A 14,647-nucleotide genomic window follows, 5' to 3' on the forward strand; every position below is an offset into this window, starting at 1 on the left:
CAGCCCCCCCACACTCCATGCCCTGACTCTTGCACCCCCCACATTCCACCCCCACCCTGAGCACCAAACGGGAGCTCCTGCACACACACACACACCCACATTCCCACCTGCACCCCTCACACCAAATGGGAGCTGCCCAGGTAAGCACTCCACAACCAAACCTCCTGCCCCAACCCCCAGCCTGCTCCTTCACCCCCAGCCCTGTTCTCAGCGCACTCCCACCCTCATCTCAGTGCAGAGAGAGAAAGAGAATCGCTAGAACCAGGGAGAAGGTAGGTATCTACTCTATGTGGACAAGGTCGGGACCCCAGACCAGCAGCAGGCTGAGCGGGGCCGGCAGCCGGGATCCTGGCTGGCAGGAGCCGGCGGACGGAACCCCAAACCGGCAGCGGGCTGAGTGGCAGCGGGCTGAGCCACTCAGCCCACTGCTGGTCTGGGGTCCCAGCCACCGGCCCCGCTCATCCCATTGCCGGTCTGGGGTTCTGGCTGCCAGCCGCTTGCCGGCCAGGGTCCCGGCCGCAGGTCCCGTTCAGCCCACTGCCAGCCTAAGTGAACAGAACCCCAGGCCAGCAATGGGCTGAGCAGGCTGGCGGCATAAGATCACCATTTTATTTTAATTTTAAATGAAAAGCTTCTTAAACACTTTGAAAACCTTGTTTACTGGACACACCACAATAGTTTGACAGAGCAATTGACAGATTGACAGAGCCAAAAGAGTACCCAGAAGTCACCTACTACAGGACAGGCCCAACATAGAAAATAACAGAACGCCACTAGCCATCACCTTCAGCCCCCAACTAAAACCTCTCCAACGCATCATCAAGGATCTACAACCTATCCTGAAGGACGACCCATCACTCTCACAGATCTTGGGAGACAGGCCAGTCCTTGCTTACAGACAGCCCCCCAGTCTGAAGCAAATACTCACCAGCAACCACAGACCACACAACAGAACCACTAACCCAGGAACCTATCCTTGCAACAAAGCCCATTGCCAACTCTGTCCACATATCTATTCAGGGGACACCATCATAGGGCCTAATCACATCAGCCACACTATCAGAGGCTCCTTCACCTGCGCATCTACCAATGTGATATATGCCATCATGTGCCAGCAATGCCCCTCTGCCATGTACATTGGCCAAACTGGACAGTCTCTACGTAAAAGAATGAATGGACACAAATCAGACGTCAAGAATTATAACATTCAAAAACCAGTTGGAGAACACTTCAATCTCTCTGGTCACTCGATTACAGACCCAAGAGTGGCTATCCTTCAACAAAAAAGCTTCAAAAACAGACTCCAACGAGAGACTGCTGAATTGGAATTAATTTGCAAACTGGATACAATTAACTTAGACTTGAATAGAGACTGGGAATGGATGAGTCATTACACAAAGTAAAACTATTTCCCCATGTTATTTCTCCGCCTCACCCCACCCCACCCCCCACTGTTCCTCAGATATTCTTGTTAACTGCTGGAAATAGCCTACCCTGCTTGTCACCATGAAAAGTTTTCCTCCTTTCCCCCCACCCTGCTGCTGGTGATGGCTTATCTTAAGTGATCACTCTCCTTACAGTGTGTATGATAAACCCATTGTTTCATGTTCTCTGTGTTTATATCAATCTCCCCTCTGCATTTTCCATCAAATGCATCCGATGAAGTGAGCTGTAGCTCACGAAAGCTTATGCTCTAATAAATTTGTTAGTCTCTAAGGTGCCACAAGTACTCCTTTTCTTTTTTTAATTAGGTGTTTGCAGTGTTGTGGTAGCCATGTTGGTCCCAGGATATGCGGGAGACAAGATGAGGGAGGTGATATTTTTTATTGGCCCAACTTCTGTGGGTGAGAGACAAGCTTTCCAGGTATACACAGAGCTCTTCTTCAGGGCTGGGAAAAGTAAGTAAGATATTCAGAGTGTCCCAGCTAAATATAAGGTGAAACAGCTCATTTAGCATAAACACATATTGTAAGAGACCATTCAAGGTAATCTCTAAGATGCCACAAGTCCTCTTTTTCTTCATTTAAGGTAAAGTGGCCCATTAACACCTCTGCAGTCATGGGACAAAAAGAGAGGGGGCAGGTTAGTGGGTGTTGTAATAATCCAAGAATCCAGTGTTTTTATCAAGACCGTGATTTTTAACATCTAGCAAAATTAGATTCCAGGCTAGATGATAAAAATCATGGCCTTAATGAAGACACTGGATTCATGGATTATTACAACAATCTGTAACCCACTAACCTGCCCCCTCTGTTTTTGTCTCATGACTGCAGAGGTGTTAACCAGCCCTTTGCCTTGAATGGTCTCTTTCAATATGTGTTAACTACTTATGCTAAATTTCAGAGTAGCAGCCCTGTTAGTCTGTATTCGCAAAAAGAAAAGGAGTACTTGTGGCACCTTAGAGACTAACAAATTTATTAGAGCATAAGCTTTTGTGAGCTACAGCTCACTTCATCAGATGCATTTGGTGGAAAAAACAGAGGAGAGATTTATATACACACACAGAGAACATGAAACAATGGGTTTATCATACACACTGTAAGGAGAGTGATCACTTAACATAAGCCATCACCAGCAGCAGGGGGGGGGAAGGAGGAAAACCTTTCATGGTGACAAGCAAGGTAGGCTAATTCCAGCAGTTAACAAGAATATCAGAGGAACAGTGGGGGGTGGGGTGGGGGGGAGAAATACCATGGGCAAATAGTTTTACTTTCTGTAATGACTCATCCATTCCCAGTCTCTATTCAAGCCTAAGTTAATTGTATCCAGTTTGCAAATTAATTCCAATTCAGCAATCTCTCCTTGGAGTCTGTTTTTGAAGCTTTTTTGTTGAAGGATAGCCACTCTTAGGTCTGTGATCGAGTGACCAGAGAGATTGAAGTGTTCTCCAACTGGTTTTTGAATGTTATAACTCTTGACGTCTGATTTGTGTCCATTCATTCTTTTACGTAGAGACTGTCCAGTTTGGCCAATGTACATGGCAGAGGGGCATTGCTGGCACATGATGGCATATATCACATTGGTAGATGCGCAGGTGAAGGAGCCTCTGATAGTGTGGCTGATGTGATTAGGCCCTATGATGGTATCCCCTGAATAGATATGTGGACAGAGTTGGCAATGGGCTTTATTGCAAGGATAGGTTCCTGGGTTAGTGGTTCTGTTGTGTGGTGTGTGGTTGCTGGTGAGTATTTGCTTCAGATTGGGGGGCTGTCTGTAAGCAAGGACTGGCCTGTCTCCCAAGATCTGTGAGAGTGATGGGTCGTCCTTCAGGATAGGTTGTAGATCCTTGATGATGCGTTGGAGAGGTTTTAGTTGGGGGCTGAAGGTGATGGCTAGTGGCGTTCTGTTATTTTCTTTGTTGGGCCTGTCCTGTAGTAGGTGACTTCTGGGTACTCTTCTGGCTCTGTCAATCTGTTTCTTCACTTCAGCAGGTGGGTATTGTAGTTGTAGGAATGCATGATAGAGATCTTGTAGGTGTTTGTCTCTGTCTGAGGGGTTGGAGCAAATGCGGTTATATCGTAGAGCTTGGCTGTAGACAATGGATCTAGTGGTATGATCTGGATGAAAGCTAGAGGCATGTAGGTAGGAATAGCGGTCAGTAGGCTTCCGATATAGGGTGGTGTTTATGTGACCATCGCTTATTAGCACCGTAGTGTCCAGGAAGTGGATCTCTTGTGTGGACTGGTCCAGGCTGAGGTTGATGGTGGGATGGAAATTGTAGAAATCATGGTGGAATTCCTCAAGAGCTTCTTTTCCATGGGTCCAGATGATGAAGATGTCATCAATGTAGCGCAAGTAGAGTAGGGGCATTAGGGGACAAGAGCTGAGGAAGCGTTGTTCTAAGTCAGCCATAAAAATGTTGGCATACTGTGGGGCCATGCGGGTACCCATCGCAGTGCCGCTGATTTGAAGGTATACATTGTCCCCAAAGATTTAGATTATTTACTTATGCTAAATAATCTGTTCTACCTTGCATTTAGCTAAGACACTCTGCTGCAGGGGTTCTCAAACTTCCTTGCATTGTGACCCCCTTCTGACAACACAAATTACTACAGGACCCCAGAAGGGGGGACCAAAGGCTGAGCCTGCCCAAGCCCCACCACTTTGGGATCCCAACCCACAGTTTGAGACTGCTGCTCTACTGTACTTTTTCCAGCCCTGAAGAAGAGTTCAGTGTAGCTCTAAAGCTTGTCTCTTTCACCTAGGGAAGTTGGTCTCACCTTCTCTCTCTTTTTTTAGTGAGGAAATTCTCAGACGATGACACCTAAGGGTATGTCTACCCTGCAATTACACACCCGGCTGGCCCATGCCAGCTTAGTTGGGTTCCTGGGGAGTGGGCTAAGGGGTTCATAGAATCATAGAAGTTTGGGGTTGGAAGAGACTTCAGGAGGTCATCTAGTCCAACCCCCTGCTCAAAGCAGGACCAACCCCAACTAAATCATCCCAGTCAGAGCTTTGTCAGGCCGGGCCTTAAAAACCTCTAAAGATGGAGATTCCACCACCTCCTTAGGGACCCCATTCCAGTGCTTCACCACCCTCCTAGTGAAATAGTTTTTCCGAATATCCAACTTAGACTTCCCCCACTGCAACTTGAGACCATTGCTCCTTGTTCTGTCATTTGCCACCACTGAGAACAGCTCCATCCTCTTTGGGACCCCCCTTCAGATAGCTGAAGGCTGCTATCAAATCCCCCCTCACTCTTCTCTTCTCCAGACTAAATAATCCCAGTTCCCTCAGCTTCTCCTCATAAGTCATGTGCCCCGGCACCCTAATCATTTTTGTTGCCCTCTGCTGGACTCTCTCCAATTTGTCCACATCCTTTCTGTGGTGGGTTCCCCAAAACTGAATGCAATACTCCAGATGTGGCCTCACCAGTGTTGAACAGAGCAGAATAATGACTTCCCTCGATCTGCTGGCAATGCTCCAACTAATGCAGCCCAATATGCTGTTAGCCTTCTTGGCAACAAGGGCACACTGTTGTCTCATATCCAGCTTCTTGTCCACTGTAATCCCCAGGTCCTTTTCTGCAGAACTGCCACTTAGCTAGTTGGTCCTCAGCCTGTAGCAGCGCATGAGATTCTTCTGTCCTAAGTGCAGGACTCTGCACTTGTCTTTGCAGAACCTCTACAGATTTCTTTTAGCCCAATCCTTCAATTTTTCTAGGTCACTCTGGCCCTTATCTCTACCCTCCAGCATATGTACTTCTCTCTCAATCTTAGTGTCATCCACAAACTTGCTGAGGGTGCAATCCATCCAATCATCCAGATAATTAATGAAGATGTTGAACAAATCCAGCCCCAGGACTGACCCCTGGGGCACTCTGCTTGATACCAGCTGTCGTACCAACATTGTGCTGTTGATCACTACCCACTGAGCCCGACTATCTAGCCAGCTTTCTATCCACCTTATAGTCCATTCATCCAATCCATACTTTTTTAACTTGCTGGCAAGAATACTGTGGGAGATTGTATCAAAAGCTTTGCTAAAGTGAAGATATATCACGTCCACTTCTTTCCCCATATCCACAGAGCCAGTTATCTCGTCATAGAAGGCAATCAGGTTGGTCAGGCATGACTTGCCCTTGGTGAATCCATGATGATTGTTCCTGATCACCTTTCTCTCCTCCAGGTGCTTCAAAATGGATTCCTTGAGGATCTGCCCCATGATTTTTCAAGGGACTCAGATGTGAGGCTGACCGGTGTGTAGTTCCCCAGATTCTCCTTCTTCCCTTTTTTAAAGATGGACACTATATTTGCCTTTTTAAAATGGTTGTTTAATTGCAGTATAGATTTCAAGGCTCTGGCTGCAGCCTGAACTCTGGGAACTTTCCCTTTGCAGACTCCAGCCTGAGCCCGGAAATCTACACTGCAGTTAAAAATCCCCTTAGCCCAAGCTCTGGGAGCAGAAGTCAGCCGGCATGGGCCAGCCGCAGGTGTCTAATTGCAGTGTTGACGTACCCTGAATGCATGGGCAGAATGTGAACCACTGGCTGGCGGAGGCTAGACCCCAGCCCCGCCCCTTCCACATCCTCCAGAACCCAGAGCCCCCCCACCATGGCCGCTGGCCCCCACTCCATGCTGGCTAGTACCCATAGCCTCCCCAGCCCCAGAGCGCCGGGAGGGAGAGCGCGCGGTGCTGTCTCAGCCCCCCGCCCCAGCCCTGGGAATGCTGGCAGTGTGGCCCCAGCCCCTGGAGCCCAGCAGCAGAGCTGAAGTGGGGGCCTGTGGACGGGAGTGTGAGAAGAGTCACGCCTGGCTGTTTGGGGAGTCACAGCCTCCCCCGTCCTCCCCTACCTGCCGCCCTTGCACGGGTGCTATAAAATCTGCATGCTTCCTCAGATTGTCTTGAAATTTGATGTGCCTCATGTGGGTGTGTGAGGTGACGCTGGTCCAGCTGCCAGGGAACAGCAGGGGCAGGGGGGAAGCCACTTGGGAACGAAATAGCCAGTTCACGTTACAGTCAATCAAGCCACAGTGTGGTTAAATAGCTGCAACATCCTCTTCAGTGACCCTCTGATCTCTGCTGTTATGAGATGTCCCCATTGACTTCACTTACTCACAAGAGTAAAGTTAAACCCCTGTGAGCAAGCGTCTGCAGGATTGGGGCTTTAGAGAGTGCTGGCAAGGGGCAGTAAGGCCCAGAGCCCCAAAGGTATTTAGACACCTAACCCATGGGAGGTGCCTAAGTGCACTCCTTCCTTCCCCCTCCCCATTACACAATACCAGAGGGGAGCAGGGCAGGAATTGTCTCTCTCAGAGGGCCTGTCCCCACAATCACACCCCTCCCAGACCTGCTCCAGATGTGGGACAGATCATGCGCCAACTGACGCTTAGGTGGGAGAGACACAGCAGTGCAGAATTGGGGTTCCTGCCTCGGAGATACAACCCAACCCCCACCCCGGGGTATCGAGGATGCACCTGAACCCATAACACTGGACGGCTGGCAACATACAATGGGCAGCCTTACGAAGTGCTCAGGGCAGTGCCCTCAAAAGAGGGACAATCCCAGGAAAGCCTGGAGAACTGGCAACCCCGTTCAGAGCAGCCACCGGCAAAATGAGTGAGGACCTGGCAGCGCCTGGCTCTGCCCCTGCCTTGCGCATCAGTCACTGGTACAGCAACTCCTCCACTGTCTTCCCAGCACTGAGATCCAGTGCACTTCTCCTTGGAGCTCAGCCTGGGGGGGACCCCAGCTCCGACTCCCACCTTGCTGCCAGGGACGGCGCTCAGCTCCTGGCTTCTGCCAGCCACCAGTGGCTGCCCTGGGCCTGGCACAGCTGTGGCCAGGATCCAGCCATGCCCGCCTGTTTGGGGGTTGTTGCAGGAGGAGGCCCACAGGGATGTCTGTCTGCCTAAGTTGCCCTAGTGCAGGGGTCGGCAACCTTTCAGAAGTGGTGGGCCGAGTCTTCATTTATTCACTTTAATTTAAGGTTTTGCGTGCCAGTCATGCATTTTAACGGTTTTAGAAGGTCTCTCGCTATGTCTGTATATTATATAACTAAATTATTGTGGTTTCAGAGTAGCTGCCGTGTTAGTCTGTATTCGCAAAAAGAAAAGGAGTACTTGTGGCACCTTAGAGACTAACAAATTTATTAGAGCATAAGCTTTCGTGAGCTACAGCTCACTTCATCGGATGCATTTGATGGAAAATGCAGAGGGGAGATTGATATAAACACAGAGAACATGAAACAATGGGTTTATCATACACACTTTAAGGAGAGTGATCACTTAAGATAAGCCATCACCAGCAGCAGGGGGGGGTGGGGAAAGGAGGAAAACTTTTCATGGTGACAAGCAGGGTAGGCTATTTCCAGCAGTTAACAAGAATATCTGAGGAACAGTGGGGGGTGGGGTGGGGTGAGGCGGAGAAATAACATGGGGAAATAGTTTTACTTTGTGTAATGACTCATCCATTCCCAGTCTCTATTCAAGTCTAAGTTAATTGTATCCAGTTTGCAAATTAATTCCAATTCAGCAGTCTCTCGTTGCAGTCTGTTTTTGAAGCTTTTTTGTTGAAGGATAGCCACTCTTAGGTCTGTAATCGAGTGACCAGAGAGATTGAAGTGTTCTCCGACTGGTTTTCAATCTCTCTGGTCACTCGATTACAGACCTAAGAGTGGCTATCTTTCAACAAAAAAGCTTCAAAAACAGACTCCAAGGAGAGACTGCTGAATTGGAATTAATTTGCAAACTGGATACAATTAATTTAGGCTTGAATAGAGACTGGGAATGGATGAGTCATTACACAAAGTAAAACTATTTGCCCATGGTATTTCTCCCCCCCCACCCCACCCCCCACTGTTCCTCTGATATTCTTGTTAACTGCTGGAATTAGCCTACCTTGCTTGTCACCATGAAAGGTTTTCCTCCTTTCCCCCCCTGCTGTTGGTGATGGCTTATCTTAAGTGATCACTCTCCTTACAGTTTCAGAGTAGCAGCCGTGTTAGTCTGTATTCACAAAAAGAAAAGGAATACTTGTGGCACCTTAGAGACTAACAAATTTATTAGAGCATAAGCTTTCGTGAGCTACAATTTTCCTCCTTTCCCCCCACTGCTGCTGGTGATGGCTTATCTTAAGTGATCACTCTCCTTACAGTGTGTATGATAAACCCATTGTTTCATGTTCTCTGTGTGTGTATATAAATCTCCCCTCTGTTTTTTCCACCAAATGCATCCGATGAAGTGAGCTGTAGCTCACGAAAGCTTATGCTCTAATAAATTTGTTAGTCCCTAAGGTGCCACTAGTACTGCTTTTTTTTTTGCGAATACAGACTAACACGGCTGCTACTCTGAAACCTAATTAAAAAAGTAATCTGTGAGTATTAAGCAAGATAAGAGAGACATTTAGAACTCTAAGAATACTTTAATACAATTATTTTGCGCATGATAAAAGTAGAGCAGCATCCATTGGCTGAAAACAAACAAACAAACAAAGAGCCCCTCACTGTTAAATTCTGTACAAGTCTTTAAACATGAATGTAATTGCTATTCGTCCTTCCATCTCCAGTTCCTATCTCTTTCCACTTTCCCACTTCCCTTCTCTTATTCACTGGCTGCCAACAGCTACAACTCTTCCAGGACCGTAAAGTATTTTGACACAGAGGCTGGTCAATATCAACTCTTTGTATCACCAGATCAGTTATTTCCCTCTGTTCTTTTGGCAGATCAAAAGTATGCATTAGCCTCTGGGATCATAAAGAAGAGGAAGTCGGAACCTAGAAAAGCCTATTTCACGGTCCTCAATGGGATATTTTACACTACATCTCAGAGTTAGAGTCTGAGCTGGGATTCAGAGTAGCAGCCGTGTTAGTCTGTATTCGCAAAAAGAAAAGGAGTACTTGTGGCATCTTAGAGACGAACAAATTTATTAGAGCATAAGCTTTCGTGAGTTGTAGCTCACGAAAGCTTATGCTCTAATAAATTTGTTAGTCTCTAAGGTGCCACAAGTACTCCTTTTCTTTGAGCTGGGATTGTAAACCCCAGGCCCAGAAGAAAGGGAAGATTTCCATAATCCATTTGCCTGAAAAACTGAATCACTGGGAATGGCCGTGATTGTGTGAAGCATACCAATGCAGCATCCATTGGCATAAAACAAACATGAACGTGTAACATTCTGTACATCATTCATCAAAGGGGCACGGTTGGGCAGCCTCTGCCATTTGTCTCCCCATCACAGTTTTCCGATTATTAGACAGGACGAGGTGGGAATGAGCCGTGGTTGGGATGAGCCGTGGCTGGATCCTGTCACAGTCACATTGATTGGACTAAAAAAGAAAAGGAGTACTTGTGGCACCTTAGAGACTAACAAATTTATTAGAGCATAAGCTTTCGTGAGCTACAGCTCACTTCATCGGATGCATTTGGTGGAAAAAACAGAGGAGAGATTTATATACACACACACAGAGAACATGAAACAATGGGTTTATCATACACACTGTAAGGAGAGTGATCACTTAAAATAAGCCATCACCAACAGCAGGGGGGGGAAGGAGGAAAACCTTTCATGGTGACAAGCAGGTAGGCTAATTCCAGCAGTTAACAAGAATATCAGAGGAACAGTGGGGGGTGGGGTGGGAGGGAGAAATACCATGGGGAAATAGTTTTACTTTGTGTAATGACTCATCCATTCCCAGTCTCTATTCAAGCCTAAGTTAATTGTATCCAGTTTGCAAATTAATTCCAATTCAGCAGTCTCTCGTTGGAGTCTGTTTTTGAAGCTTTTTTGTTGAAGTATAGCCACTCTTAGGTCTGTGATCGAGTGACCAGAGAGATTGAAGTGTTCTCCAACTGGTTTTTGAATGTTATAATTCTTGACGTCTGATTTGTGTCCATTCATTCTTTTACGTAGAGACTGTCCAGTTTGGCCAATGTACATGGCAGAGGGGCATTGCTGGCACATGATGGCATATATCACATTGGTAGATGCGCAGGTGAACGAGCCTCTGATAGTGTGGCTGATGTGATTAGGCCCTATGATGGTATCCCCTGAATAGATATGTGGACAGAGTTGGCAACGGGCTTTGTTGCAAGGATAGGTTCCTGGGTTAGTGGTTCTGTTGTGTGGTGTGTGGTTGCTGGTGAGTATTTGCTTCAGATTGGGGGGCTGTCTGTAAGCAAGGACTGGTCTGTCTCCCAAGATCTGAGAGAGCGATGGCTCGTCCTTCAGGATAGGTTGTAGATCCTTGATGATGCGTTGGAGGGGTTTTAGTTGGGGGCTGAAGGTGATGGCTAGTGGCGTTCTGTTGTTTTCTTTGTTGGGCCTGTCCTGTAGTAGGTGACTTCTGGGTACTCTTCTGGCTCTGTCAATCTGTTTCTTCACTTCAGCAGGTGGGTACTGTAGTTGTAGGAATGCATGATAGAGATCTTGTAGGTGTTTGTCTCTGTCTGAGGGGTTGGAGCAAATGCGGTTATATCGTAGCGCTTGGCTGTAGACAATGGATCGAGTGGTATGATCTGGATGAAAGCTAGAGGCATGTAGGTAGGAATAGCGGTCAGTAGGTTTCCGATATAGGGTGGTGTTTATGTGACCATCGCTTATTAGCACCGTAGTGTCCAGGAAGTGGATCTCTTGTGTGGACTGGTCCAGGCTGAGGTTGATGGTGGGATGGAAATTGTTGAAATCATGGTGGAATTCCTCAAGAGCTTCTTTTCCATGGGTCCAGATGATGAAGATGTCATCAATGTAGCGCAAGTAGAGTAGGGGCATTAGGGAACGAGAGCTGAGGAAGCGTTGTTCTAAGTCAGCCATAAAAATGTTGGCATACTGTGGGGCCATGCGGGTACCCATCGCAGTGCCGCTGATTTGAAGGTATACATTGTCACCAAATGTGAAATAGTTATAGGTCAGGACAAAGTCACAAAGTTCTGCCACCAGGTTAGCCGTGACAGTATCGGGGATACTGTTCCTGACGGCTTGTAGTCCATCTTTGTGTGGAATGTTGGTGTAGAGGGCTTCTACATCCATAGTGGCTAGAAGTCACCTACTACAGGACAGGCCCAACAAAGAAAACAACAGAACGCCACTAGCCATCACCTTCAGCCCCCAACTAAAACCCCTCCAACGCATCATCAAGGATCTACAACCTATCCTGAAGGACGAGCCATCGCTCTCTCAGATCTTGGGAGACAGACCAGTCCTTGCTTACAGACAGCCCCCCAATCTGAAGCAAATACTCACCAGCAACCACACACCACACAACAGAACCACTAACCCAGGAACCTATCCTTGCAACAAAGCCCGTTGCCAACTCTGTCCACATATCTATTCAGGGGATACCATCATAGGGCCTAATCACATCAGCCACACTATCAGAGGCTCGTTCACCTGCGCATCTACCAATGTGATATATGCCATCATGTGCCAGCAATGCCCCTCTGCCATGTACATTGGCCAAACTGGACAGTCTCTACGTAAAAGAATGAATGGACACAAATCAGACGTCAAGAATTATAACATTCAAAAACCAGTTGGAGAACACTTCAATCTCTCTGGTCACTCGATCACAGACCTAAGAGTGGCTATACTTCAACAAAAAAGCTTCAAAAACAGACTCCAACGAGAGACTGCTGAATTGGAATTAATTTGCAAACTGGATACAATTAACTTAGGCTTGAATAGAGACTGGGAATGGATGAGTCATTACACAAAGTAAAACTATTTCCCCATGGTATTTCTCCCTCCCACCCCACCCCCCACTGTTCCTCTGATATTCTTGTTAACTGCTGGAATTAGCCTACCTGCTTGTCACCATGAAAGGTTTTCCTCCTTCCCCCCCCTGCTGTTGGTGATGGCTTATTTTAAGTGATCACTCTCCTTACAGTGTGTATGATAAACCCATTGTTTCATGTTCTCTGTGTGTGTGTATATAAATCTCTCCTCTGTTTTTTCCACCAAATGCATCCGATGAAGTGAGCTGTAGCTCACGAAAGCTTATGCTCTAATAAATTTGTTAGTCTCTAAGGTGCCACAAGTACTCCTTTTCTTTTTGGGAATACAGACTAACACGGCTGCTACTCTGAAACCATTGATTGGACTGAGAATCAGAGTGTTAGGGGCAGAGCTCAGCCCTGGGGGAGGCTGGGACCATTTCTCACACAGTACACCGGGGGTTAGATGAATATAGCTTCAGCTCTCAGGGGTGTGGAATTTTCACCTCCCTGAGCGACGTAGCTAAAGTTATGCCCAGCTAAGTTCCCAGTGTAGACCAGCTATTAGTCAGGGGGTGTGTGTGTGTTACAGACAGAAGGCAGCCTAATTTCTCATGCACGTCTTGAGCATATGTTTGGGTTTGACATGTTCTGTTTTCTTTATTCGCAGAAGGTTCTTGTGCATGTTCATTGACAGCCCAACTTTTTCCAGTTTTTGAGGACAAAATCCCTGCCCAAACTCACCTTTTTGATACATTTTTTCACACCCTTTGCCAGAGCTGTACGCCATTCTTTCTCCAGTTCATGTGGGACAGTGTCTAGAGAGAGGGATAAAGAGCTGACATTTCAGGGTGCAGTGGTCATCGCAAGATTGCTACTATTGAGTGACATAAATGTGCTATAAATCTGAAACACAAACTGGGGGAACCCTCGAGAAAGAAAGAGAGAGACGAGAAGTTTCTAGGAAGATTGAAATGTTGTTAATCTGAATCACAGAGTCACAGGGTTTAAGGGCAGAGGTTTGATCCCCACATTGAACACAACAACCAACATTAGATCAAAGCATCCAGAACATTCTCTGCACACTTTGCATGACTATGGCCCTGTCTCTCCTTTGCACTATGGCTCCTTCACACTTCCATGGCGGTGTAAAAAGGCTCTTATAACAGAACTCAATCACAGAGATAGTAGTTGAGGTTGAGAAGCCCTTTCTGTTTAATATCAGCTCTTCTAAGGGCTCTGAAATGCACATTATAAAGATCTGTGAAACATAAGCTACTGGAAACTAGGAATTACACTTTAGGTACATGCCACACTCTTTGGGAGCTAGCCAAAATGTGGGGGGAGGGAGCTGGCTTGCAAGGGGACTGAGGCACGGTTGGGAAGTGGGGGACCAGATTGCAAGGGGCACTGGGGGCCTGGGACCCACCTCTCTATGCAGCTTGGGCAATGTAACCAAGGAAACGTGGGGCCCTCTAGTAAGTTACTGCCTGTGATATGTGTACACAGCAGCAGAGAGTGAGTATGGGAAAAGGAGGGTAAGCTGGAACTGGTGGCAGTGGGGAAAGGGGGGTGTATGTGGCAGGGGATGGTGGAGAAGCAGAGAGAGACACACCAGTCTTCTCTCACCTGCCTAAAGTTCCTGTAATCACAAAGAATAAACCAGTCAAAGTTTTGGGACATAGGCCACGTCTCTGATCTCTCACCCTGCCCTGCCAGCAGCTACATAACCCAGACATTTCTGAGCATGACCATTATAAGCATTCCCACTGTAACAACATGTTCAGGAAGAAGAAAAGGAGTACTTGTGGCACCTTAGAGCCTAACAAATTTATTTGAGCATAAGCTTTCGTGAGCAACAGCTCACCCCATCGGATGCATTAAGTGGAAAATACAGTGGGGAGATTTATATACCCAGAGAACATGAAACAATGGGTGTTACCATACACACTGTAACAAGAGTGATCAGGTAAGGTAAGCTATTACCAGCAGGAGAGCGGGATAGCGGGGAACCTTTTGTAGTGATAATCAAGGTGGGCCATTTCCAGCAGTTGACAAGAACCTCTGAGGAACCGTGTTGGGGGGAATAAACATGGGGAAATAGTTTTACTTTGTGTAATGATCAATCCACTCTAGTCTTTATTCAGCCTAAGTTAATTGTATCCAGTTTGCAAATTAATTCCAATTCAGCAGTCTCTCCTTGGAGTCTGTTTTTGAAGCTTTTTTGTGGAAGTATAGCCATTCTTAGGTCTGTGATCGAGTGACCAGAGAGATTGAAGTGTTCTCCAACTGGTTTTTGAATGTTATAATTCTTGACGTCTGATTTGTGTCCATTCATTCTTTTACGTAGAGACTGTCCAGTTTGGCCAATGTACATGGCAGAGGGGCATTGCTGGTACATGATGGCATATAACACATTGGTAGATGCGCAGGTGAACGAGCCTCTGATAGTGTGGCTGATGTGATTAGGCCCTATGATGGTGTCCCCTGAATAGATATGT

The sequence above is a fragment of the Dermochelys coriacea genome, chromosome 14 (assembly GCF_009764565.3).
Source record: "Dermochelys coriacea isolate rDerCor1 chromosome 14, rDerCor1.pri.v4, whole genome shotgun sequence".
Taxonomy (NCBI): Eukaryota; Metazoa; Chordata; order Testudines; family Dermochelyidae; genus Dermochelys; species Dermochelys coriacea.